Here is a 26,977-nt window from a genome sequence, read left to right on the forward strand (position 1 = left end):
GTAGAACATTTGTTAAATGTCACTGACCTTTCGATCGAAGTTTTCTTTTTTTTTTTCGTGGATTGGCGGAGTGAGAGGGAAGAGGGTGAAGTGAATAAGGGTGGAAGTGAGCAGGGGATTGGCCACGAACTTTTAATCGTTCTTTCTCGTTTAGGACACCGTTGGATCCATCCATCCAGAGAGAGAGAGAGAGAGAGAGAGAGAGAGAGAGAGAGAGAGAGAGAGAGAGAGAGAGAGAGAGAGAGTGAGAGAAAACTCGGTCGTGATCGATTAAACCTATTCTTGATCCAAAAATAAACGATCCAAATGAAATTTTACGGTACGAGTTGCGGAACAAACAGTGGAAAGTTATAATCAGTGAGACAATGTACGGTGATAATTTCTATGCGATAACGGAAAGCTCGAGAGCAACGGATATTAATCAAAGTTTAATTCGCTACGAAATTGCTAGAATACGTTATCAATTATCTACTCCGTTTAGATGCGAAGTACTCTCATTGTGTTGGAACTTCCACTCTGGTGCCGTTACTCGATAACGAAGAGATTTGGGCCACGTAAGCCCGTGCTCTCTAGCAACTCGCATTTGCGACCACTCAAAATGATCTTAGGACAAGAATAATTTTTTTTCTTTGCTTTCAAAAAGCGACTCAAGAAGAAATGAAATAGAATGGAATAGATGTAATAGATGAAGTAGATTGATTAATTAGAGACGAGCAATGATCGTAGCTACGGATTCTTTCTTTTTTTTTTTTTTTTTTCTTTTTTGCTAGACGTATACGTCGTAACGATTACGAAATATTTCTATTTTCGTTTCTTTTTTTTTTTTTTTTTTTTTTTTTTTTCCCAATCGATTTATCGCACATGGCACATTTCATTTAATTCCTTATCTAAAAATATTCTTTTCTAATTTTTTTTTTCTAATTTTTTTTTTTTTTTTCTTGAATAAATCTCGTAATCATAAACCAATTTTTTTGCATTAATTTATTCGACGAATCAAATCTCTAAGAGTATATATTTTTAATAATTTAAAAATATTTTTATTTTTATTTTTATTAAAAATATCAAAGTACTCGAAATAATATATCTAACTTTGTTACTACAATATGAAATAAAAACAATGTAAAAACAATACTCGAAAATTAATACTTCTTTTTTTTTTTTAGCTTCAAATTATCTTGAACTCACGTTTGAATCGAAAAAATGTAGAACTTTTGAAATTTATCAATATTGATTATTTCTACTTGAAGCATAAACGATAAAAATTAATAAAAGATACCTACATAAACTTCTCCATGGCTCTACTATTATACTATAGAGAACCATTAACAAGCTTCACTATGATCATATGTAATACAGAATGTTACGAACCGAGGTAGATGTAAACACACATGAAATATATGTTTCTACGAAGGAACGACTGGAATCCGTCATATGACACGCGATATCAATGTACATACGAGCCAACCAACGTGCTACAACCTGTGTCCACTAGTATCATAAATTCAAATTTTTCGTGTCAAGAGGATAACGCTTGAATATTAGATGCACGCCCGTTAGATTCATGAAGGGTTTAAATTCACCAAGATGATTTAATTATTCATCACGAACCCGAAAGAAAATCCGTAAACGTGTTATTTCCTATTTTAAGTTATCTTACACTACTCGCGGAGTTTTAAAAATACAGGAAAGGGTCAAAAGTTCGTATAGCTTTGTATAGTATTGAAAATACTGAAAGGAAGAGAGAAAAAGAAGAAGAAAAGTTAGCTACGAGAAAGTCGTAAAAAGGAATAATCGATTTTCATAGAACCATTTGAGATATTTCTTAAGGTTTTTCGATAAATAATTTAAAAGAGAAAAAAAAAAAAGAAAAAAAAAAAAAGAAAATTTTTGTTATATATAAAACAATTTCGAAAAGCTATATCGTCGTTTTATAGTAATATTCGTGAACGATCGGCCATGAACTTTTATCGATAAAAATCTTTCGTCGTAAATAAATGTCGTGCGTTTTATTTTTTATCTTCGACTTGTTCAGAAATAATTATTAATATCGAAAGGTATAACTTTGCAAGACGTAATACTAGTTTAAAGTAACGAGGGAAAATAGCAGAAGCGACTGTCGGATGCATTATTAATCGGCGTGCCTCGCGGCGGACGTGAATGTTCGGTAGAAAGAACGAACGAGACTCTCTCTAAAACGGATAGAGGATTAAAGAGCAGCTAATATCGCGCTAATTGCTCGTCGAAGAAGCTCTTCGAGGAAACTCGTCTCTCGAGGCAAGCCCAAAGAAAACGATTCCCTTAAAGACAAGAGAGAAAGAGAGGGAGAGAGAGAGAGAGAGAGAGAGAGAGAGAGAGAGAGAGAGAGAGAGTTATCAAAGATTATTTTATAATTTTAATTTCAAGGTCCATTGAAATTTTTAACGAACGTATCTTCGAAAATATCTTTCGAAAATATTACATTCAAATTTTAATAGATAATAATAATAATAATAATAATAATAAAAATATATTGTATATATGTATTAATATTAATTTATTCTATTATTTAATATGCGTTTAATTATAAAATAAATTAATCTTTCGTAAGTGGATTATACTTCGTTTAATAAACTTTTTTTTTTTTTTTTTTTTTTTAAGAAACAAAAGATATTGAATAATTCATTTTTATATTGGACTTGTTTAGCTCTTATCAAAAAGGTTTTTTCTTTTTTTAATTTAATATTCCAAACGTCGCATCTTAAAGTAATCTTCAAAAAGTTTTACATGAAGTTTGTCAAATTAATTGCTGATCACTGACGTTGTTTATTAATAATATTATTATAAAAAGAAAAGAAAATATATACATATATATATATATATATATGACAAGATTGAAAAATGTAAAAAGGTTTGTAAAAATGAAAAAAAGTTTCTCATGAATTAAAGAATTAAAGGGATAAAATAAAATATTAGATAAATTTAATGATATAAATTATCTCATAGACATATCCACCGTTCAATAAGAGAAACGAATGCGACAGATACGACCACAATTAAATAATTATTTAATTACGATCGTAATATCTTCCCTAGTAATGGAAGGGCTGGTAAGGGCTCAAGATAGGGGATGGATTCAAAGCTCAAACCGCGATGCTTATCACTGTCCATCTTCGTTCTTCCGACGTGCAAGCGTCTCGAATTCCTCGTCTCGGTTTTCTATCTCGACTTTTTTAACGGTACCCAATTACTTGAGCGCTGCTTTTATCCATTTTCTTCCTTCTCGTCTCGTGAAATTTGCACCAACATCTCGAATTCTTTCTTTACTAAGCTTCGATGCTCGAACGAATTTCTAATTTTCATTTATTTTTCAAATAGGAAAAAAAAATTACGTTAATATATTTATACATTAATTATTTGATAATTAAGTTAATTATGTTGTCATTATCTTATAAGATATCTTAAAAATTAATCATACTAATTCTTAATATTACTTCGATATTAATTTCTTAATATTGCTTCAATATTAATTTCGTTCTTTTTAATTAAAATTAAAAACTTAATAAATTATAAAAATAAAAATAAAAAGCTTAAAGGGATGGGGGAGGGATATTTTGCCGTAGGCATTCAAAGCAATCGAATTTAGTTTTTTTTTCCCTTTTTTCTTTAAGAATATTGTTTCAAAAAAAAAAAAATATATATATATATATGCGATCTCTTAAAATTAATAAAATTCTAAGCGTTCGTCGAAGGATGATATTGATAACATGTTGAAAATATTAAACTCATATTTTTTGTGTTTATTATAACGGCTTCCATGATATCATAAGATCAGCTTGACATATCTTAACACCTGCATTTGTCAGAATTAATTAAAAATCTTACTTTTTTAATTCGCCAAAGGTAAAATAATAAAAGAAAAATAAATCAAATAAAAAAATTAATCAAAAATTGTTAAAAAACAAAAAAAAAAGGAAAGAAAGAAAGAAAAAAAGAAAGGGCCAAAGAAAAGAAATAAGCCCTCTAAATATTAGATTAAAATAATACCTTAATAAATAATCGATTTTTAATTTGTAACTAGCAAAAAAGTTAGAAGAAATATCGTTGCCCTTCCGTGCCAAAGAGCTTGTTTGTTCGAACTTCGGTTGAAACCTTTTTGTCTTTCATTTTGCCTCTGTTAGGTCGAACACAGTCCAGCTGCGATATCTTCGTGACGCATCGAACGGGGGAGACGCCGTCGATTAGGGAAAGCTTGGGTCGAAAACCCGCTTAAGACTAATTATCTTCGACCTTAGAATACTAATGACTCGTGTCTTGCTTCTAAGAGGAGTAAGGTTTCTTCAGCTATTAATAAAGAATCATCGATTCTGAGCACGTCATCCGTCTCCGTTGATTACGTTGCGTATTATATTAAAAGGGGAAAAAAGAAATGGGAACTTTTGGAATACCAACAAGTACCAAATATTTTTTGTTTTTTGCATAACTGTACGTCTTTTCATTTTATACTATAAGAATAAGAAATAAATTTTATGGGATTAAATATCGAATATATTTTACGACTTCATATGAATATATAGGTACGTTTATTTATAATAAAAATAAATTTTATATTTTATGTAATATTTTATATCATAGTAGACGATAAGAGTTCCATTGATATATCTTCGTTTATTTTTTTTTCTGTTTTTTCTTTTGCTTTTTCTTTTTTCAATGAAAGAAATTGTTTAATCCAAAGGAGAAGAATAATATTTTAATTAATACAATATTTTCTTCGAGACCAGTTTTCTTTTTTTTTTTCTTCTTTTCTTTTCTTTTTTGTAATTTCAAAGTCCGCTGTTGAACTATACGAAGTAGGAAAGAATGAAGTTTGGAAAAAATTATGACTCCTTTTGCGTATTTAAGAGAACGTTTTCTTTTAATTTTCTTCCTTTTTTTTCCCATCATATTTAAATCATAAGTTCTCCTAATCCTTGCAAAGTGGCTTAAGCTTAACAGAATAAAGTTAATGTCACTTTTTATCAAAAATTATTACATTAATTCTATCCTATTCGCTTGCATAAGTAATGGTGAAAGTGAAGTTAAAAAAAAAAGAAAAAGAAAAAACAATACAATTTTATTTATGTTTGATATTGTTGATATATATATATATATATATCAATAATAAAAATGAATAAAAAGAATAAAAACCAAAATCCCTATTTTAAATTATTATATAAACGTAATTATTATTCGGCATTTATCTTACGAGTTTAAACCGCTTTCAGGCGATTTCGAATGGAGCTGAATCATTTAAATGTCGTAACACCTTTACGACATTCTCAAATTTTGCAAGCGGCAAGAAGTATCTTCATCGGTGAATCATGATTCGCCGTTCGTTCTACTGTCGGTGACCCTTGCCGAAAATCCATTTTCACAATTTGACTTGCAAAACTCGGATTACTGTCCGCAAGACGTTGGTTTCCTGTCGTCAAGGTAAGCCTGCTCAAGTCAAGATTATTTGGAGGAAAGACATGAGAGAAAAAGAGAGAAGGAGAGAAAGAGAGGGAGAGAGAGAGACAAAGAGAGTTCCTGTATTCTCTCAAAAGCGAATACTTCGAATTCACAGAGAAGGAGTAGTTACGTTTCGTCTACATCAATCCACTTCCATTCTTCTAAGTTGTTGAACGTCAGCTACGGTACGAGTGCATTTTGAAATGCAAAGTGCTTCTATAATTCCAGACACGCCGATTAATTCGACGGAAAAGCGGACGAAGGAATTTACTGAAAATCTTTACTTTATGTAGGACGAAAAGAGGGTGAGAGATGGGGTTTAGGGTGGATGGGTGAGTATGACGGATGAGGTAGAAGGGAAGGAGATGGAGGTGAAAGAGAGGAAGTGGTAGGGTAGAAAATAGAGGAACAAAGATGATGATAGTCTTTAATTATTTAAATTCTTGCTTTCAAACGATATAGTATGCCGGACAGAAAGCCAATGATACAAAGAGAATATATCATCTACGTGAAAAGGAACGAATAATGGAAGAAGAGAAAGAAAGAAAGAAAGAAACAAAGAGAGAGAGAGAGAGAGAGAGAGAGAGAGAGAAATACAAATTACTATTAAAAGAGTGTCATCGATTATATATCTTAATAATATACTTGACTTTTCTTATCATCTCTCTCATATCAATTTTATATTAATTATCAATACAAAAATATAGATATCTCAATCGTACGATATTATTTGTGATATGTATCAAGAGTACATAATGTTTACGATATATGCCTCTAATACGTGTTGATAATGATATAGATAAGGAAAAGAAAAAAAGAGAGAGAGAGAGAATGAATTAACGATAGGATTGCTTACGTAGATGATTATATTGTTTAGTTCGAAACGTATCACAAACAAGTGCAGGTTTCTCCAAAGTCCCTTTTTTTCATCATTATCATTCATTACCAATCATCACATATATCTCTTGACGTTGTGATTTTTCCTTTTTTACTTTGTTCTTGTTGTTGTTTTTCTCTAAACTTTATTTATTAAAAAATATAAATTATTTTTCTTTCTCAATATTTTTTTCTTCTTCTTTTTTTCTTTTCTTTTATATATATATATATATATATATATTTTTTTTTTTTTTATTATATATATACATGTATGTATGTATGTATGTATGTATATATATAACATAGCAGGTTTATCTCCGATGGTTCGTTTCTTCGTTTGTTAAATTAAATCGATATCGTTGAGAACGTTAACATTTTAGCTTAAGTTGATGAATGAGAAAGTCCAATTGTAATTTACAAGTCGAGTCCATGGTCATTATCAAGTCGATCGAGTGGCTAACATAGACCAAGACATTTACTATGTCTAATTCATAGACAATAGACAATCAAGAAGCCACACGTATTTCCATCGTATTCTCGCGCGATATGGAAATTATCGTTAATCGATACACACACACACACACATACATATATATATGCACATGCATATATGTATGTATGTATAACGAGTATAGAATCCCAGCCTTGACTTGAGACGAATAGAAGTTTCGAATTTCATTAACGTGATCGAGAAGGGCGCGATAGAGGGCGAGTTGAAGGGGAGTGGGTTGGATAAGGGTAAAGAGGGTAGAGGTAGGGCCCATCTTAATTTAGCAATTAACTCTCTACAGTTCTCTGCAACTCTGAAGATGTATATTAGTGTGGTTTAAAGGATATTCGAGTTACTACTGTACATATATTCTACATATATTCTATGTACGTGTGTATTTATTATATTTTATATCGAATATAGATATATAATGCACCGAATTGTCCTTTATTTTCTTTTTTTCTTCTTTGTAATACTAAAATATCAATAATATAATATATACGTAGCAAAAGTCGAAATAATATTTTTCATTCATTCTCCTAGTTATTAATGAATTACTTAAAGTATTAAAGGCATTTGTTTTCTTTATTATTCATGTTGTATCATATTTTGTATATTTCATGATATTATCATGTATAATCATATTTTTTATGTAATATTTATAAATAACAAAATTGGCCAATCTTAAAAAGAAGTATATAATGATTTATATGATCGTAATTGTATCGTAAAATTAGAAAAATATCCGTGATTAAAAAATTACAAAAGATATTTATGTCAAGGTTTTTTTTTTTACTGCTGTTAAAAAAAAGAAAGAGAAACGTTTCTTCGTTCAACCATTGATAAACATAATAAATTCTTTGCGTTCGTTTAAAAGTTCGATACATTCTGTATTATTGAAAAAAGGAAGTTATTCAATTACAAAATTTCTTTGTAGAATATTCTTTTAACCAATTGTATGAACTTAAGTGTACACGCGTGTTACACGTAACGAATGAAATGAAATAAGAAAAGGAGCTTATAAACCATCGTTCGTCGTTATGTAATTAAATCCATGAAATTTTACTCCGTACTTTATCGATCCCCTTAAAAATCCAATAAATATCGAGAAGTCGAAGCGGCGTCGGTATGAATTAGATCGACCTCTCTCTCTCTCACTCTCTCTCTTCTCTCTCTATCTATCTATCTATCTATCTATCTCGTTCTCTCTCATTCTCTCTTTATTTTGATCATTTAAAGTTAGCAGAAGCTTTTGCTATATAACTTCTCTTAACAATTATACTATTTGAAAAATTTTTAATTAATCCTCATCCAGTTCGTAGTACTATCAAAATTATTCAAGTGATTCATAAATAATTTCTATTATAACTAAAGAATTTCTTTTTATTGTCAAGTAAAACTATTTACGTATCGATCCAATAAATATGCAAAATTATAAAATATCGTATTTATTAAATCGAATCATAAATAATTGTTGCTTTATTGTAATAAATTACGTTACCTACAATGGAACTTTTTTATTCATGAATAAAAATAATTCTATGTTATTATTAGCGTGAGAGTGATTTAAAAACGTGTCTTTCCTTTCGAAATACTTTTACAATTGGATATGTATTATTTAAAAATATTATATCTTTCTTGAATTATTGCAAATTTATATTTCTTCTATAATGACAAACAAAAAATGTATTTTAATATAAATTACATATATTTATTTTTATATTTTTTTATATTCTTATATTCTTACACATATTATTTATTCTTGAAAATAATTATTATCTTAATATCTGAAATGACTTATGATTAAATAAATTTCATAATAACGATCTAATATATAATATATCTACGTTATATAGAATATAATTCTTGAATATCTAATAACTTTATCTATCAATCTCGTATACATACGTTATAGTTTAATCTTGTCAAAGATTTCACGAATTTCCATAGGAAACTCGATTATTTTCTATAACGTCAAGAAGAGGACAACTAACAGCCGTTACGATATCACAAAGCAAAATTTCCTTAGACCGATGAACGTCGTCGTCTTGGCTAATACCAGCGTTACATAGTTACGACGTAGAACGCTTCCTTCGCAATATAAATCAAAACTCTGCTAAGTAACAATTTATGTCCGGCACTTAGCGAAGTTGGAAGTTAAGTAGCGGAGTAATAGACATAGTGGCGGGAGGTCTTCTCTACTCGTTCAGACGGATTACGAATGAACTTGCTGTTAGTAACGAAGATCTAACTGATCTTCCAATTTTTTCCTGTCTATTATCATAATCTCATGAAAAGTTAGTATACCAATCTACCTATATAAATTTAACTAATACGAATATATGCTCTTAGTTACCAATATACTTATATATATATATATATATATATATATATGTACATTAAATAAATAAGAAAATATATTTACACGCAAATGCGCAAATATACATACGCGCACACACATAGGTTAAAACGTAAAATTTTCTATTAATCGGATTAGATAAAAAATTTGACGTTGCAATTGAATTTTATTTTTCGTTGAATGTTAAACATACTTTTTAATCGTGACTATAAATTTAGCAATAGCGAAGTGAAAACGAATTCATTTTCGATCGGTTAACCCCCAGTTCGTTGGATCGTTCAGCCGTTTGGTCGGTGTGCTCGCGCGTACTCCGGTAATTCCTTTAAAATACAGGCGCACTCAATCAACGCGAATAGGCACAAATCGGTGATTTCGCGCTCACGGATTATCGGGATCGAATGGGCTTCAGGATATTGCGGCGGAAACACGAAAGCGCGTAAATGCATCAACGTTATCCCTCACTCTGATTCGTCTCGTCCGGTTTCGAACAAACGACGCGTACGACAATTCCGACGAAAGCGTTCGAGTGTCATCCTTCGGAGACCTGTCTTTCTTCTCCTCCTTTTCTTCATCGAGTCAATAGGAACAAAGGCTTTTTGATATACGAACGACTATCAAAAGCGATCGATGATCGATCAAAATCGTTCTTTCATTCTTTCTCCCTCTCTCTCTGTCTGTCTCTGTCTCTGTATCTCTCTATGATAAACTAAAATTTTGGATATTTTCTAAGAAAATCTTGAACCGTACATATGTACCTCATTATCTCTCGAAAAAATAATAATTATTAATTACGAAATTTATCGTATCAAGAATTTATATCTGATATTGATTTTATCTCTCGAAATTATTGTTTCAATGTTTCAATATTTCAATGATAAGAAAGAATTATATCGAATATTCTTATAGATATAGAAAATGAAATGAAGTAAAAGAAAAAAAAAAAAAAAAAAAAAAAAGAAAAAGAAAAAGAAAAAGAATAAAAGAAGGGGTGAGAGATATCGTAAAGCAGAATAGAAAAGATTGTACTTTTTAAGAAAAGGTAAGACTTTGTTTTCGAAAGATCGATTTATTTTCTCAGAGAATGGTCTACCCTTGCAATCGACACTTCCTGAAAAGCCTGAGTCGTCTCGCGGAATAGTCTGGTAAATAGCCTCGAACCTTTTCGTTTGGTTCGGCAACGCTCGCGTTCTCTGACAGTTGTTTTCCCAAAAGCATCGACGTCCGGCACAAACGGGAAATTGAATTTCTACCGACGCGCTCTCTCGCCCGAGACGCGTGCCTCTTGCTTTCATACGGCGACAGAGAATGTTACGCTTCGACTCAGCCTTCTCTCACCGGAACGGAAACCGCGACGTCGAGGGGAAAAAGAAAAAAAAGAGAGAGAAAAGAAAAAAAGGGAAGAAAGAAAAAAAGAAGAAAAGAAAAGGGCAGGAGACGTCGAATTTCGGAAATGTGTTACTAGCTCGATTCTCTTTTCTTCGAATACCCGCACGTCCATTTTTTCTTTTTTTTTTTTAATCTCCTCCATACAATTTCCTTCGTATTTTTCATATTTTCACATTATAACTCGTTGTAAAAGAATAATTTCTCCTTTGTTTATCCCGGAAAATTGAAATTATTGAAAAATGAAGTATTAATTTTTCCTTTTTTTTTTTCTTTTTTATATTGGTTTTGTAATATTACGAGAGTCATTAAAAAGGTTTGCGGTTTTTTGTACTTCTCGTTTTAAAAGAAAAATTTTTTTCTCTCATTCATTTCGCGACATTGAAATTATTGAAGAATGAAGTATTAATCTTCCTTTTTTTTAGTATTGCTTTTTTAATATTACAAGAGTCGTTCAAAAAGTTCGCGGTTTTTTGTACTTCTCGTTTTAAAAGAATAATTTTTTTCTCTCATTTATTTCACGACATTAATCTTGTATGAATATTTTTGATAAATATACTATCAATATCGATAGATTTCTATTAAGAAGAACCTTTGATTATTCTTATTTTAACAAATTATCAAATAAACGAATGATGCATAAATAATATAATCGATCATTGTATATCATGATCCTGAAGTATTAATGTTTATTCGTTATGAAATTATTCGAAGATTTTCATAATCGACAGGAAGAATCAAAGACGTATATTTTTTGCTAGACTTTATACAAACATTATTTCCCAATCAAAACTATGGTTATAACGTATGTATCAATACGAGCAGAGTTTCGATATCCTATCGTATTTTGTTTTCTCAAACCGAGACTCATTGTCAACAGAAAGACCATAGAGCAATCAACAAAGAGAACCGTCGAATAAACATGTTTCGATTTTCACGAATCTCCCATAACGACTGAACCATACATATATTCAAATTTAATTCTATTCTTATAATAAACTTTTTTTTATATTTCATTACGCCATTAAAAAATCATGTTATCGTATAATATATATTTTAAGAAAAAGATAGAAAAAAAAGGGAAAAAAAAAAGAAGAATTGGATTACAGAAGAAAATTCAAGTTTACCACACTTGTTCGACATTAACTCAAGTAAATGGATTAACGCGAACGTAAGCTTTGAAATATTAAGTTTCAAAAGAATGACTATATTCTTAAGTTATTAATTAAAAAATAAAGTTCTCGCCTCACGGAAAATATATTATAAAATGTTCTCCTTTGGTAAAACGTTGCGAATAATCGATAAAAATTTTTATCGAAACGACGGCTTAAGGCAACGTCGAAAATAAGAAGTCCCTTTTCAGTTTCTAGTAAAATCGTTTTACATAAAGATGCGACCACGTCTCCAACGCCGCCACTAGTTGCGCTTAGGGTACGTCGTGTGCTTTGGGAACTCAATATAAACGATCCAAGTTTCCAAAGCTACGAGAAGTTATAATGCGAGCGTTAACATCGAACTACGTACATAGGCAACCTAGGAAACGAACACAAATAGGAGGAAGAAGGTTTAATAATTATAGTTGTTAAAGCGATACACAATTTCCCTTTCTCGGTCTTAATCGTCTCCGAAAACGTGAATACCTTGTTATGAGCTAAACGATTTAACAGTACATTTCTATTCTTCACGTTACATCCTTCCTATAATATTTATGGCGTAATGGGGAAAAACGAAACGAAAAAAGAACGAAAAAAGAAAAAAAAAGAAAAGAAACAACAAAGCTGAGAAAATAAGAGTTATGATCTCGTAATACGAAGAAATAGAAAGAAAAAGAAGAAGAAAGAAAAAAAAAAAGAAGAACAGTATTGTAAATAAAACCAATCATAAAAACATTTGAAATAATTTATATATATATATGTATTATATCGAACGTGACGTTTACTATTAACTTTACATTTATGCATTACAGAAGAAAAGAAAGTTCGAAAGAATGAAATAACTTTTTGTATAATAGCTTATACACATAAAAAAAAAAGAAAAAAAGGATCATCGCAAAGATCGTAAATAAATGTTAAGAGTTATAAAAATGTTTTGAAATAATTTATATACATAATATATATGCATTTAATATTATATCTATGCATTGCAGAAATTAAAGAAAAAAAAAAAAAAACGAAAACAAAAACAAAATGGAAAAGCTTTCTTACTTACCAGCGATAAGTATCGATATTAAAAAGGAAATACATCGAAGGTACAGAAATCCATTAAGCTACTGAGCATCGTTCGATTCGCTGAGATCGTAGAGAAGGTTTAAAGGAGAAAGCATAAATTATCGAGCCAAGCATAATTTAGGACCCGTCGTTTCTGCCGACTGGACTGGTTTACGTTTCCTATCCTCTTCCTGTTCCTGTGACTTTTCTCCTTCTCCCTCTCACGCTTACCCTTATCCTCTCTTTCCATCTTCCTCGTGCCTATTACACTTTGGCCTTTGGTTTTGAACGTTGAAGTTAAACCAGCACCCTCTTTCTCTTTCGTTCTCACCCTTCGACATGCGCGCTACATTCTCTCTCTCTCCCTCTCCCTCTCTCTCTCTCTCTGTCCGTCTGTCTGTCTGTCTCTCTTTCTCACTTTATCTCTATCTCTCTTTCTCTTACTCTCTGTCTCTCTTCGAGGACGACATAGTTTTAATTGGTTTAGCAGTGTTCACTGTCGGGTGTCACGACGTCGCGACGCTGACGATGACAAATGGCCGCCATCCTCTCCATCCAGGTTCTCCTTCCGTTCAGTCGCCGAATTCCGCGAGATCGCTAACATCGCAGTAAACGACGACGACTACGACGACGCTACGACTACTACGACGACATTACGACGACTAAGACGACGACGACCTTTCCAGTTCTTCTCTCTTTCTCTATCTCTCTTTCTCTCTCTCTTCTTCGTATCCTTCTAAAGGACAACGATCTTTCTTCTTACCGTTTTATTTATTTACCAGAATAGAAAGAGAGAGAGAGAGAGGGAGAGAGAAAGAGAAAGAGAGGAAGACAGAAAGAGAGAGAGAGACAGAGAGAGAGAGAAAGGCAGAGAGAAAGAGAGAGAGAGAGAGAAGCAGAGAGATAGAGAGAGAGAGAGAGAGAGAGAGGAAGACAAGTTCACGATAAATAAACTCACGTTTCATTCTTCTTATACTCTCGTCTAAATGAAACCTCATATAAATATAAACTGTTTTATTAAATTCTTCAATTACATGTAATAATCCTTCGATGGATTAACACTTTTCACCGTTAGCCTTTAATAACTTTTTTAATAATAAATATTTCATTACTTTATCGAATAACAGTTCGTTAAGCCAAATTTTCATTTTACCAAAACTTGTTAGGTTATATGTTTATTTGTTTTAATTTCTACTGATATTTTACACGCAATCTTAACAAGCAGATAAATATATTCTTTTTTTCTTTTTTTTTTTCAGTAGAATTATAAACGTAATATCAACTTGTATACAGTAATATATAATAATATATATAATATAAAAGTTATATGTGGCAATATAAAACTATTTCTATATCGAGAAATTTGAGAAATATTACGAACAACATTTCGTTTAATATTTTTCAACGATTAAAAGATTCAATGATTGAACGGTAATAAATTATTACAGATAATTTAATTGGTTGAGAGAGAGAGAGAGAGAGAGAGAAGAAAGAGAGACGAATCAACTGAAATATTTTTACTTTTATTTATCGACAAGATTCATAATTGCATACTAATTTGGATTAATTTTAACGACCCTTGAAAAGCATTAGAATATTCCAATGTAAAATATAATATATTACAATTTTTTCTAAATGTAATATAAATTTTTGTATATTTTAACTATACATATATGGAACGTATAGAAAGAAAGAAAAAAAAAACTATAAAATACAAGGATAGGAAAAAAATTCACTAAGCTCGTAGTATTGTAATTTGAAAAAAGAAAAGAAAAGAAAAAGAAATTAGTCTAAAAAATCTCGAGAAAAAATAATCGATTATTAAAATCATTTAAGAACTTTTGAATCGGCATGTATATATTTTTCATAAAAAAAAACAAAATATATATATATATATATATATATTAAAATATATATATAATTAAAATATATATATATATATATATATATATATATATTTTATATATATATATATATATATATTTTAATTTAATACGTGTCATAAAATCGATAAGTACAAAATGAATCGTATAGAGGTATTAGACGTCCTCTGAGAAACGTTCGATTGTTGATATTTTCATTTAAGACAACTTCTGGAGGTCGTCGCTAGTATTATCACAAGGCAATGCTCATACTCGTTTAAACCGTCCTAGAGGTAAGACGTATTTCCTTTAAGAGTGTTAGATTAATTGCGTACCAAAATATAAAAGTAAAAAATCGCTACTTCGACCATTCTTCGAGAAGAATAACGTAATGGTCAAGTCAGTATTAAATCATTCAAATGATTTTTCCGAATCAATGATAAATTTTATAATTATCATTTAATTTTTATTTCATTTCATATTATCATATTTAATTTCGTCTTACGATCTTTGTTTATTGTAATAAAACTCAATGCTATGTAACATATCGAAGTAACATATCGCATTAAATGGAAAGCATTAGACGTTCTTTTTTTTGCTTTTCTTTCGTATTACAAAATTTTTATTAAATAAGACAAAAAAAAAAAGAAAAAAAAAAGAAAAAAAGAAAAACAAAAATAAATAAAGAAAAAAAAAAAAAGGAAAAAAAAGGAATTGTAGTAGGGTATAGGATACCTCTTACCTTTTTTCGTATTTACGATGCGTTCGCAAAAAAAAAAAATAAAAACCCCGGAAATTCGTAATCGTGGATATTCACGGAACGTGCAAAGGGGATCGTCTTCAAAGGGAGAAAAGGTAACGGTGCAGCACATGAATCAGAGACATAGTATAATGCTTTCACTAAGGCCGACCGAGGTAACCATCCGAGGACAATGTATTTTGCTCGACGTTTGTCGAAATCGAATTACCATTGGATTGAGAACGCGCACCGTTTCTTCTCTTCTTCGTCCTTTATTTCTTTTATTTCTATCTTATCCTTCTTATTTTATTCTTCGTTCTTACCTTTTCTAGTTTCAATTGCCCAACGACGATTGGACGAGCGCAAAGAAATTAAATAAGCGCGCGCAAACACAGGACGTAGGAAAGTTCGTTAAATGGAAACCGTCTGCGTCTAAAAGAGACGGACAAAGAAAAGAAAAGAAAAGAGAGAGAGAGAGAGAATGAGAAGGACCTAGACCAAACAAGAACAGATTTTTTATCTCTCTTCCACGATACAATCGAATCTCCTGCCTTCTCGCTACTTCGTCCATTCTTTGAGAAGAGGAACGGATGTATTTACGTCTTCTAACGATCGTTGCTGAACGAATCATCAACTGCGTCCCGTAAACCCGAGAAAATACCTACGGAACATTTTCAAAGTGGTAAGTTTATTTTTCTCTTTACTTGGTTTCGTCGATCTGATCGAATAATTTTTCTTACGTTATTTAATACCAGTAAATGTTACACAATTTTATACCTATTCTTTCTTCTTCTTTTTCCTCCATTTTTTGTTTTTTTTTTTTTTTTGTATTTTTTCTAAATATTACCATTCCTTCTCGAAAATGTTTTCATAGGAAATGATTGATCTTGAAGTAAGTAAATAAGCGAGTAAGAAAAAAGAAAGAAAAAAAAAAAGAAAGAAAAAGAAGTAAATCTGTTATCGTAATACCAAAATTATATTTTAAATTGAAGAGCGAAAGTCTTTCAAGGCATAATTTAAATTTGTCACGTCGATCATCGCCGCTATTGGAAAAACGTCAAAAAGTTTAGCTGTATTTTGAATTGTATATAGAGGGTATGCACACACACGGGCGCGCACTTCAGCGCGTTTTCAGAACCACCAATTTTCGAAGCATCTCGACTTCATCGTCAGCGACAGTTTCGTAATTTCGACATGGTCCTTTTTACTGCCTTTGCCGGTGCTCGTCGGCTAGGATAACGTTCACGGAAAAGCAAGAACGACGATGGGAAGGGATGAAGGGAGGAGAGAAAATGCGAGGAGTAATGGTAGCTAGATTCGCGAACGGGAGAAAAGGAATAGGAAGGGTGGACGTGCTGATGTATCCACTCTGTGCCCTCTACAAACCCTTCCTTTAAACCACGAGAGCATAGCGGTCTTTGCGGTCTTTGCACGGCTACCAGACGATCCTGCGAAATTGCTAATTTTCCTACGATAAAAACGAAAACCATGATAGATAGATAGATACGTTTTCTCCCATCTTCTCTCTCTCTCTCTCTCTCTCTTTCTCTCTTTTTTTCTTCGTTGCTTTGTTGTTAACTCGATTCTAAAAGAATTTTCGAATCGTGAAACGAATGAACGATCGAAAATGTTCGTAAAAAGAAGAAAAAGAAAAGAGAAAACAACCGTATACGTTTCATTTGACTTGACCTTTTTTCTTTTCTTTCTCGTCGTTGCATTTTCTCCATTGTGTTTTCCCATTCCTTTACTTCTTCTCGCGCTCGAAAGAAACAAAAAAAAAAAAGAAAAGAAAAAAGAGAGAGAGAGAGAGAGAGAGAGAAAAAATGTAATTAGTAGACATGTTATTTTTCTTTTTCCTTTTTTTTTTCTTTTTTTTTCTCTCTTTTTTTTTCACTTCTTTTTTACGAGTTTACCATTCCAATGGCACTCGCTTCAAAGCCAAAGCTGAAAAATGACGATGCGTATAATAATGTTGGAACTTGAGACCAGACGAAGTTCGCTTTGATGCAAAATTTCTCTTCGAGAGGTAAGCGGATATGACGTTATACGTAGAAGAGAATATGAGCAAAGTAAGTATTTCCGCTCTTATCCTTACCTACGGAAGTTTCCAAAGAAAAGGTACGAGCGTACATTCGTTTGCTCGTAAATTAAAAGAGAAACAAAAATATTCGTTCAACAGGGAATCCAACTATCGTTACTGAAAAAAATTATTTATTCCATATTGGATATTGAAAAGGATCAAATATAAATTATTAACAATAAGAATATCACGGTTTCTTATAGAAATGCAATAATTTATTTGTTAGTTTCCATTAAAATTATTTAGTAATAAAAAATACAGACTAGATTAATGAAGTTATTAATTAATAAAATAATTAATAAATAACATGCGATCTGTTGTATTAAAAAAAAAATGTTTTTTAATTCTTCGAATTAAAAAAAAAAGAGAGAAAAAAAAGAGAGAAAAAAGAGCTAAAAAAAAAAAGAAAAGAAAAGAAAAATGACAAGTGGAAAAATTAAAAAAAAAAAAAAAAAAATCGTGAATGTAATCCCACGCGGGTAATAACAATAGTCACTCAATGTCTCGTAGGATATAAGAAAATGCAAAAATTTTCCTTTAAAGAGAGAAAGAGAAATAGATGAGCAACGTGAAGACGGGAACCGAAGAAAAAGAATTTCTTAGAAAAGGAGAAAATCTTGAAGAAGCAACTTCTGTCTCCCTTCTCTCTCTCTCTCTCTCTCTCTCTCTCTCTTGAAGTAATCAATACACGCGTCTTCTATATAGCCAGCACCTTTTCCACCCTTCTCAACGACACGAACTCCTACTCTATCGATGCTGTATCCTTCCTACTTTTTCTCCCCTCTTCCTATCCCTTTCCCTCCTTCTACCCACTCTTTTATTTCATCTTTCTTTTTTTTTCTCTCTACTAATATCCTAACGCAAATGGTCGTATGTACGTAGTTCTCATCTACCAGCATACAATACTAATGTTTTTCTTCTGGACTCATCCGTCTAGCGACTAACGTTTCACGAACGATTCGTAACGTCTTCGCGACTTTTACCACTCGAAAAGCTGTCGTCGTTCGCTCTTACGTTAGCGAGAACATTACAAAGGAGTAAAGAAGGGAACAGGTGCAGTGTCCTGTGAAAGGTTCCGAGCCAGGATACGAGGGAGCGAGAGAGAGAGAGAGAGAGAGAGAGAGCAAACGCGTTCCGCTTGTCAGTTACGTGGAAACTCCAAGACGAATTATTGTTCGTTCCTTCTAGTTGAAATTGCACGAAGAGAGCAACCTTTTATCGCACTATCGTATACCATTTTCGAGAGGCGAAAAGAAAAAAATATTTTTTTCTTCCCTACTCCCATCTTTTTTCCTTCCTTTTCCTTCTTTCTTCCTTTTATTTCTTTCTTTCTTTCGTTCTTTCTCTGTTCGAGTAAGAATAAGAGAAAGAAATGTGAAAATGAAGAAGAAAAGAGAAAAGAGGACGAAGAGGAAAGAAAGATGAAAAGAAATACATGAGGGTTAAATGCACACGATGTCTCGTTCTTAATCGCTCGAGTGATAAAATTTTAATTATGGTTCTAGTCAGTAAATGGCAGATTATGAACTTTAATGCGATTAAAAGTTATCTCGTATAAATGGTAGGTAGCATCGCGATTACCTATGTTAAATATATATATATATGTGTGTGTGTCTATGTATGTATGTATGTATGAATATATGTATATGTATTCGTATCAAGGAAACTCGATGATATTACGAAGTCAGACTAATCATTAAGCAACCCCTCTGTTTTACCAAACTCGTTAAGTAAATCATCTCTCGTTTATTTTACTAAGAACATCGGCGAATATTAAAACTGATTCATGTCGAGAACATTTAACAATCAAATTTACTTTTTGTTTCTTCCTTTTTTTGTTTTGTTTTTTTAACATTCCTCCTAGTAACTAAACGAGATGATTTAATAATTAATTTAATAATATCTGGGTGATAGATAAATAAAAATGTTTAGGATCTGACATTCGATTCGATATAAAAAAAAAAAATGTTCACTTTTCTAACACATCTCAATGACTATGACAAATGAAAGAATATTAAAATTAAAGATCTCTTATTCATGTGACGTGTGTTGTTATCAATATTTTTCCATTTAAAGTATTAAATTCGTAAAGCTCATCAGTACTATGCAATAAATTCGCCAGATATAATTCTTATAAAACATTACTCATAATTGTCACACTTTCTCTTTAATTAACTCTACGTTCAGAGATAAAGTTTAAAGCTTTGAAACAAAAAAAAGAAAAAAAAAAGAAAGAAAAAGAAAAAACTAAAAAAAAGAAGAGAAAAAAGAAAATTCTCTCTTTCTCTCTCTTTCTCTCTGATTATTTATCTTTCACTGCTAGATTTCAAAGGGTTACGCATTTAAACTGCGCAGCTCGTTTCATTTTTTTCAACGCCATATCTCGACGAATCCGATCTACTTTTGAGATACATACATACATACATATATATATACATATATACATACATATATATCTACGTAGAAACAAAATCAACGCGCTATGCGAATAGTACGGTATCTCTTTAAAAGTTTCAGTGGCTTGGGTTAACGTAGTTTGCTTGGCTTGTTGAGGCCACTACTTCAACCATATTGGTATTCGTACAACGAGAGCGCTTGACAGTAAACTCTTAAGAGAAACAACTTCTCTAACCTACCTTCTCTCTCTCTCTCTCTCTCTCTCTCTCTCTCTCTCTCTCTCTCTTTCTCTCCTCTAACAAAGAGAAATGTGAAATAGAATGGTGGATATTCGTCGAGCAATAAAATACGCTCGACGTATATACATACATACGTTATTACTCGAATTACTTTGATACGAAATTAAAAAATAGAAGTAGAAGATAAACCAAAAAATTTTTTCCCTAGTTTTATATATACTAATTAATCCTTAATGATTGATTTAACATTTGATTAATCGATTACAAATTATCTATGTACGCTTTAACAAATGAAAATGTTAACACTTTTAAATAATTATCTGTACGAATGATTTTTTAATCAATCAAAGTTATTACGTCTTTGACTTCGTTCATCAGATTAATCTTTGAAAAATTAAACGTACGTATTTAGGATGTATCCCCTCCTCCTCCTCCTCTCCTCCCCCCCCCCCCCCAGAAAAGTTCCTAGGTCAGTTTAAAAATCGATTTAGGTACCAGTTTTCGAGATCCTTCGTGAGAGTCTATAAAGAAATAAAGAAATTTTTATCATACACGCGTGATCGCATTTTTGAATGATATATTGTGAAACTATCAATAATAGTAATATACATAAATACGCTATATATATATATTTTTTTTTCTTTTGTCTTAAACTCAAATATTTACTCAAAAGCATCGTTCTTTTATCGAGAATCACAATCGATGATATGTTATTTTGAAAAAAAAAAAAAGAAAAAAAAAGAAATGTAGCACAATAAAAAATATAATTTGTGAACAGTCTAGGATATATATGAAACGAGTATTCATGCGTCATTTTAAATATAAATAAACGTTATTTAAAAATGATCCTGTACTCCGTATTTTTTCTTCTATTTTTTTATTTTATTCTATTGCTTTTTTTTTTTCTTTGAGTAAATACGGAGAAATTTGGATATTATATGAAATATGTAAAGAACAAAGTAAATAAGTACTCTGTTGTAACAGAAATAAAAAAAAAAAATTAAAAAAAATAAAAAATGAGAATTCCTTTTTTCTTTTTTTTTTTTAACTTTTACCGAAAGCCATTTGTAAATATCATTAAAATCGATCGATCATGCTCAGATACATGCTCGTTTAAAGACTCTTTAAATAGCCATTGCATCATTTCATCACGATTTTAAAGATCCTTGAGTAAACGTAATTCGAAATTGGATTAATTGATTTCTATGATATTTACATTGTATGCATCAAATATAAAATAATCAGATTTACGAGATGTGTATATACATCTTTTATAAAAATACTTCAAAAGCAATTTGTAAAAAATTTATAAATTTATATCTCTTATCATTGCTATAACAAGATACATCTTTTTTTCTTTTTTAAATGAATTATTCTGATATAATTGAAATAGTATAATGATTTCTTGATACTTAAGAAAAAGAAAAAATATATGAAAAAAAAAAAGAAAGAAAAATCAAGAATATCAAGCTTTTTCTTCGCCTCTAAAAAAGTTTTTAAATTTTAAATAATTTCTTAATAAAAACTGACATTGTTATCGAAGTTTTGTGATAACGAATTAAAATTCGTAATTGCAAAAAAGATTGAACATGAGAAGAAAAAGAGATATCCATTGATTACGAATTAAACGATTTATAGATAATTACGCGTTGAATAAAAATCGTCCGTAAATATGATTAAAAAACAAAATAAAAAAGAAACAGAAAAATAAATCGAAACGAGATCGTACAAAGGGAAAGAGAATTCATGTGATACGGATTAGGTTCGCAAAAGCCTGGATACATTTTCGAGAGTTCTTTGGAAAAGAGGAGGAGGTGTAACTTGCATGAGGTCCTGGAAATGCGAGTTGTAAATGCCTAGTATAATTTATACGCTTGACTATCTCTTCGTTTTACCATATCTCTCTCTCTCTCTCTCTCTCTCTCTCCCTCTCTTTGTGTATATGTTTTACTCACTTGCACGCACGCGCATATTACCGAGTATTTATACGCTCTTACGGTTGCATTTACATGCGAGCTTAGAGGACCGCTTTTGCACTTTTGCATAGATCGCCAAGTTCTAAACGCTAGAACACCAGAACTCTATATATGTACTTTATGCACGCTTCTCTGTATTTATAATCATACGTGACGTTAATTCTCGTTGCCGAGTAACATATAGCTCAAACTACCGAAATATTCTGAATATTGTCTGGTCTAAGCGAAAGAGAAAAAGAGAAAGAGAGAGAGAGAGAGAGAGAAAGAGAAAGATACAAAGTCAAATTTTATGTTTCTAAATGAAACATAAAATCTTAGAGCAGAAATACATATAGCAGAGTTATAATTTAGTCTAAAAGAAATAAAGAAATAAAAAGAGAGAGAGAGAGAGAGAGAGAAAGAGAAAGAGAAAGAGGAAAGAATAAAGTAAAAATTTTTGATTTTTTTCAACGAAGAGAAAGAAAAGAAAACTTTTCAATCTTATAAAGAAATATCTTCTTGAAGGAAATCTTCTCGTTTCTTCGAAAAATGTCGGTTCTACTTTCGGCGTACCATCTAAGAAAAGGATCGTTGCGGTAGTTTCAAGAGCAGACGGTGGCCAGTACCTTTCGAGTATCATCATTCACTGGGTACGCGCTCTTAGCCGAAGTGGATTGTTAGGTTCGTATTACATTTACGCGACGTGCCGCATTAATTTATTATCCCCATAGTCGCGTTAACCGTAGCCACGGTGAACCACTCCTGTTACAGACGCTAAGGTAATTATAACTCAACTCCCGACATGCGAAACTATGCAAAGCCAATCTAAACCTTGCTACCGATCCACTATCGCTATACCCAATCCTATCCCCTCGACCCCCTCCTCCTCTCCGCCCTATCACATCCACACCACCCAATCCTCCCAACCATCGTTCTTCTCCTTGTCGAGATCTTCGACGTCGTGTTCTTGTCTTTCAACCGATCGACTTGATCTTCCTATCCATTTTTCCTTCTCTGACTCTCTTAAGTGCTCGTAATCAGTTTTACCGAGCTTCGTTATTTCTATGAAAATGTTCGAGAGAGAGAGAGAGAGAGAGAGAGAGGGAGACAATATTTTTATTTCACGTGAATTGTTAGAGAAACGATTGAAAATATTTTCGGAGTAGGAAATTTGTAAATTTACATTTAATGATATATATACGAATCATGATATCTCTTAAACATCTAATATGATTTTAAATGTGTAATGTAAATTTGTCTTAACTTATATCATAAATATGGAAATATTTTATGGAAAACTTATGTGACAATATGAATAATGCTATTTGATATTTCAAAACGATCACTTCGAAATTTTCGAGATAATATTCGTGTTATTATATACAATTCTATTTAACGAAGTAATGATATCATTTCAAAACGAATTTGAATCATTTGGAAACTTTGCAGAAAATTTGTCTTCGACATTGTTAAATAATATATATATATATATATATATTTCTTTTTTGTAACATTTGAAATGAATTAAAAGATCATTTTTAAAATGATATAAACTTTATTATTAAAATATATAAATAATAAATGAAAAAATAATGAAATTAAACACAACCAATAGAAGATATCTGAAGTATTGTCAATGGAAAAAAAAGAAGTTCGCAAGTCATCTTTATCTTAGATAACGAAGGAACAACGTTATCTTGATAGATAGATCAATGATCGATCTATAGTTCTCCATTAAATCACATACCCCTTTAGCCAACTGTGAACATACGAAAAATCAATACTTACACAGATATATATCTATGTACGTGAGCATGTATTACCGATCGATCAAAGGAACAAATAAACTTGTCCTTTCGGTCATCTATCGATTTTTATTCTTCTTTGTACAATTCATCCCCTCTTTCTCTCTTTTTCTTTCTGAATCGGTAAAAGTGCAAATGGTGGGAGCAATCAAAAAAAAAAAAAAAAAAAAAGGAAAAATAAAGAAAGAAAAATCCCTATGCATATTTCTCTCGATCGTCATTTAAAATTTTCACTCTTCGAATTTTGTAATCTTACTTGACTTAAGATCTTAAGAATAAAATACATAAAATTGTTGGTAAAGCGTTAAGAAAGCGAAAACGAGTTATAAGAAGAAAGAAAGAAAGAAAGAAAGTAAGAAATAAAGAAATAAAGAAAGAGAAAGAGAAGAAAGCTCTGATCGAAGAAGAAATATAGGTCGATCAGAAACATTTTAGCGATTTACACGAAAAAGACCGGAGGAAAAACTGTCGACTCGGAACGTGTAGCGTCAAGCGTTTTATACTCGATATATTTTATCGCTGGCGAAAGCTGAATGGAAAGAAAAAAAGAAAAAGAAGAAGTAAAAGAAGAAGAAGAAGAAGAAGAAGAAGAAAAGGAAGAAGTCGAGGAAGAACCTTTTAAGACGAAAGAAAGCGGAATAACCGACGAACTAGAAACGATGACGCGAGAACGTTAACGCTCGAGATCTCGCATCGCGTGAGGAGAAACGCTAGAGAAATGGGCGAGGTGGGGGTTGAAAGGGCGGGAGGAGGGGGAGAGGGTATAACGGCTCCCTTAAAATGGCAACGAAAGTTCGTTTGTCCGATACTTCCGATACATTAAGCCGCAAATTTGTGACTCCTTCGTGGAATTCGGATTAACAAAATTGCATTTTACGGTTCTCGCTCGCATTCCGGAGTACATAAATTTTCAAAGGGTATTCACGCGAAACGTTTTCTATCTCTTTCTCTCTTTCTCTCTTTCTCTCTTTCTCTCTCTCTCTCTCTCTCTTTCTCTCTTTCATGTGTCTCTCTTGATCGATCGATCCTCTTTTACACGTCCCTATACTTTCGTCCGTTGTTACTTCGCACCTAGCTTTCGTTGATAAATAAAATAAATAAAATTTATTCGAAATACGATAAACTCTTTTCTTCTTTTTTCTTTTCTCTTTTTTTTTTTTTTTTTTTTTTTTTTTTAATGAAATAGGATATATAGACAGATAGATAGATAGATAGATAGTGACTTTAATTAATTTGCAAAGTACGTCGGTTCTATTATTTTACCATAACGTAAAAATCATTTTTTCTTTCAATTACTGAATTAAAATTTACATTGGCTATTCGTCAATTTTACTCTGTACGAGTCTCACTTCGTGATAGCTTTAAAACTTTAATACCCTCGATATATTTTTGTAGAAGATATTTTTAGATATTAAAGAGGAATTAATGAAAAAGAAAAAAAAGAAAAGAAAAGAAAAGGAGAACAATTACATCGCCGTGATTTTTTCTTCTTTTTTTGTTCTTTTAAATGATATTTAATGAACAATTAAATCATTGCGCGTATATACATATGTTATATTAAACTACGTTAAATCACATTTGACATGTTTTAATTTTAAAAACGATTAATAATAAAATACTTGAATAATAAGAAAATTTAAACGTTAGAAGTTCTAAATGTTGTTACTTTTTTATTACGTATCTAAAAGAATATATTGAATTATGACGCGTTAAGTACCTTGAAAATGAATTACCCCGAAATACCCTTGTACATCTTTGTACCGTCGGTTCTCTTTTAACATCTCGCCATAAACGTTCTTACCAAGTTCGTTTAACGTTTCGTTGAAAATGTGAAAAAGATTTTCCAAAGGGGATGAGTTTCGTCACGTTCCATGGATTTTCGTCCGAGAAAACTTTCATCATTCCTTTCGTTATCCCATACAATCCCTACGCCGCCGTAAGAACTGTAAGTTTATCGATCAAGAAGATATCTCCGTCGAAAGAAAAAAAAAAAAAAAAAAAAAAAAAAAGAAAAAGAAAAAAAAAAAAAGAAAAAGGAAGAAAGAAAAAAAAACAGAAGAACCAAGAAGCATAAAATATATGAAAGAATCGTATAAAGTTTTGAAAAAAGGGTAGGATACACGTCGTCGTTACGACCTTAGACTTCGCAATATCCAGGTTTCTTGCCTTTTTTTTTTTCAAAAATATAGAAGAAGGATAAACACAGAGAAAGAGAGAGCGAGAGAGAGAAACAAAGTAAAAAGGTGTAGAGGTTGGAAGATTGGAGGTATTGGGTGGGTAATTATGTAGAAAGGGTGGTAAGAGGAAGGAAGTAGCATCGATATAATAAGAAGAAAACGACGTACGGTTCGGAGAACATAAGTTTTGTATTTTCGTTGGTTGGTGTTAGTTCCGACGTGCCGTGGGAGTACTCCATTGGATTTTTTATGTCGTTCAACCAGCCGGCCTGCATTATGGAGACTTCACGGTCGTCTGGTTGGGAATTATATTAAGAGAAAGACAGCACATGGTGCAACCCAAGTACACAGGTCGTCCTACCCTATCCTATTCTACCCTACCCTATCTTACCCTATCCTACCTTACTCTACCCTACCTTACTCTACCCTCGGGGAGGTTCTCTACCGGGTGCAACACCGTCGAGACTTTCTGGAACGTGAAACCTTTCTCGGAGCTACAGCGCGGAACTACGGAGCTTGCGGCTGAAAATTGCTCGCGTACCGCCGTCGACGAACGGAAAATCGATTAATCCAGCCGCCGCCACCACCTCCACTGCCTCCACCACTTCCATTGCCACCGTCGTTCCGTCCCGTCCCGTCCCGTACCGTACCGTCCCGTCCGCGTTCGCGTCCGTTGCGATTCCGCCTAACCTTCGGCCGAGAATTTATCGTTCGCAACTTTAACGCGTTTCGCCTTGCCTCACCCTACTCAACTTTCTCTCTCTCACTCTTTCTCATTCTGTTTCTCTCTTACTCTCTTCGTGTCTACGACCTAGCTTTGCGAACGAATTCCACCTTCGTATCCTTTTCCCATCTATGTACATATGTAATTTGATAAGTAAAAGCCCAAACTTCTTCGTGGAGAAACTAAAATAATTCTAATAAATAAAAAAGAAAAGAAAA

At 31.8% G+C, this 26,977-nt stretch overlaps 1 protein-coding gene and 1 long non-coding RNA gene across 4 annotated transcripts in view; one reads left to right on the forward strand and one right to left on the reverse strand.

Moving 5' to 3' along the window:
- The window catches only part of LOC118444450 (protein G12-like), a 28,041-nt gene extending 14,614 nt beyond the window's left edge, over positions 1-13,427 (reverse strand). For all 3 annotated transcript variants that reach the window (XM_085663676.1, XM_085663674.1, XM_085663672.1), the window contains exon 1: positions 12,783-13,427. The gene's annotated coding sequence lies outside the window, so the exon portion shown is untranslated. The remainder of the gene's footprint in view (positions 1-12,782) is intronic.
- Positions 5,265-26,977, forward strand: part of LOC118444484 (uncharacterized) — a 52,244-nt gene continuing 30,531 nt past the window's right edge. Inside the window, exons 1-2 of the long non-coding RNA XR_014983529.1 lie at positions 5,265-5,448; positions 15,715-16,064. This is a non-coding gene — a long non-coding RNA (uncharacterized LOC118444484). The remainder of the gene's footprint in view (positions 5,449-15,714; positions 16,065-26,977) is intronic.

The sequence above is a fragment of the Vespa mandarinia genome, chromosome 23 (genome assembly GCF_050613455.1).
Source record: "Vespa mandarinia isolate Hongniang chromosome 23, ASM5061345v1, whole genome shotgun sequence".
NCBI classification, from domain to species: domain Eukaryota; kingdom Metazoa; phylum Arthropoda; class Insecta; order Hymenoptera; family Vespidae; genus Vespa; species Vespa mandarinia.